Source organism: Aplysia californica, unplaced genomic scaffold, assembly GCF_000002075.1.
Source record: "Aplysia californica isolate F4 #8 unplaced genomic scaffold, AplCal3.0 scaffold00253, whole genome shotgun sequence".
In the NCBI taxonomy this organism is placed as follows: Eukaryota; Metazoa; Mollusca; class Gastropoda; order Aplysiida; family Aplysiidae; genus Aplysia; species Aplysia californica.
The window spans coordinates 598,464-600,825 of NW_004797523.1; the positions used below are offsets into that span (position 1 = coordinate 598,464).

Consider the following 2,362-nt stretch of genomic DNA (forward strand, 5'->3'; position numbering starts at 1 on the left):
ATGTGAGCACAAATCACTACCTCAGAAATGCGAAGTTCTGACATTTTTTTTGCCATTTTAAGTAACTGTGATCAAGAGGTCAGAAAACAAATTATGTTCTATCCGCTCTATCAAAACCGTAGGATTATTCGGAGTCGATATCAAAGCATTCGAAAAATTGTATTCTAAAAAGTCTGACAAGTTGTGAAACTCAATTAAAAAAAAAAATTTTGATAAGGGTTTTACGGCACATACAACACAACAAGGCCATATAAGTGCCGAAGATTAGAGGTTTTATAAGAGAGTAACAAACGCAAAAAGGAGGGGAGATAAAGACGATATATGTTTGATAGGAAAGAAGGAGCAAACCACACCAAAGCACTCGCCAACCACCCACGACCATGAGGTCAGAAACCGATTTATGTTCTATCCGGACTATCAAAACCGTAGGATTATGCGGAGTCGTTATCAAGATATTCAAAGAATATCATTCGAAAAAGCTTGACATGTTGTGAAACTCAAAATTTTTCAACATCAAATTTCTCAAAAACTACGAACAGAGCAGATAGAACTTTGTAACTCTCGTGTAGCAAAACATCTCGCAAACGTCAAGAGTTCTACGCTCTTTGTGTTCAGGACGATTACTGAGAGGTCGGCCAACCCACAACCGTTTTAGTTTAATTTTAGCGAGAGTTTTACGGCACTTGCAACACAATAAGGTCATATAAGTGCCGAAGAATAGATATGTGTTACAAGAGAGTAACATACACAAAAAAGAAGGAGAGATAAGGACGATAGACGTTTGCTAGGAAAGAAGGAGCAGACCACACCAGATCACCCGCCAACCATCCACTCAAAATGCTTAACGTCAAATTTCTCAAAACTATGTACTGAGCAGATAGAACTTTGTAACTCGAGAGCAGCGAAATATCTCGCAAACGTCAAAAGTCCACCGGACTATGTGAACAAGACGACTACTGTGAGGCCAGCCATCCCACAACGGTTTGACTACACCGGGGCTGTCAAACAACGACCAGGGAGAGGCTTTACTTTACACAAAACGAACCAGAAGAAACACTCGAGGCGTTTACGTCAGAGCGCGACATCTTGCAGCAATTAACATTTGAATGATAACTGCACATAGAGCTAAGTCTCACAATCATAATCCTAATTCAACGTATGATTTGTGAGGAAACTCCCAGGAATGCGCATCTCTAAAACGACATACATCCCTCAGTGTATTTCCGAACATTTAAAAAAGCGTATTCGTCATCGGACAAAAATGCGCAGCAGATTGGAAATCGATATGTACGAAACGACAAAGGTAGACCAATACAAACTGAGACAAATATGAACGGCGATTTGTTTTGCATCAAAGGAGTCGAGTACAATAAGACGTTCACATTGTCACGACTTGCTAAGCCTCGGTGTCGTTGCGGTTTCGGTTTCGGTGTCGTTTCGTGTATACGAACTTCAAGCTAATGGAGATAGAAAACATTAATCTAAGAGCTTTCACTTTGCTATTACCTTCATTACGATTTGATTACGGAGGCTGAGACTTTGACGTCACAACTGCCCCCGACAGGAAAAACGAGGCGTAGAGGGATTGGGCAGGGGGGGGGGGAGAAGGGGGTCAGGGAGGGCGGTGGTGTCGGATGGTGTTGAAGTCTATATATAGGACTCCTTAAGTGAACATTCCTGTCCTCATAATCACCCCTCCCCCCTACACCCCATCCTATTCACAATCCCAACGACTCACAACGCATGAGCAACCGGACTCCCCCGGTCTCACATTGAGTTGTTTCTGATGTGACATTGGGCTGAGGTGCGAAGGCTCTGGTGCAAATCCCCAACAGGGGGTACAAGAACATGTATTCTTAGGTTATTTGAGGAGTTCTCAAAGCTCTTCACACACTTGGTGTTTTTGTTTTAGAAAGAGTTTTACGGCACTTGCAACACGATTAGGTCACAAAAGTGCCGAAGATTACAAGTGTTGTTACAAGAGAGTAATAAACACAAAAAAGAAGGAGAGACAAGGACCACAGATGTTCGATAGGAAAGAAGGAGCAAACAACACCAGAGCACCTGCTAACCAACCATCGATTATGCATGACCTATTACTAAAAGACAGAAGATTGACTAAAAGGTCCTGCTTCTTAGATAAGATAAACTTAATTGTTCCGTGAGAGAGGTTTTGAGTGGATATATACCGGAACATCAACATACATGTACAACATTCAACATCATCATGGAAACGCACTTGTCACATTCATGATACAGCGACGCACGACTCACTCACACATGCATACTTACACAGTGTTCTGAGGCCATGCTCTCTCTCTCTCTCTCTCTCTCTCTCTCTCTCTCTCTCTCTCTCTCTCTC

At 42.3% G+C, this 2,362-nt stretch overlaps 1 protein-coding gene across 1 annotated transcript in view; it reads right to left on the reverse strand.

Annotated features, from left to right (window-relative positions):
* The window catches only part of LOC101848977 (serine-rich adhesin for platelets), a gene marked incomplete in the record, with an annotated part of 62,016 nt that overhangs the window by 42,975 nt on the left and 16,679 nt on the right, over positions 1–2,362 (reverse strand).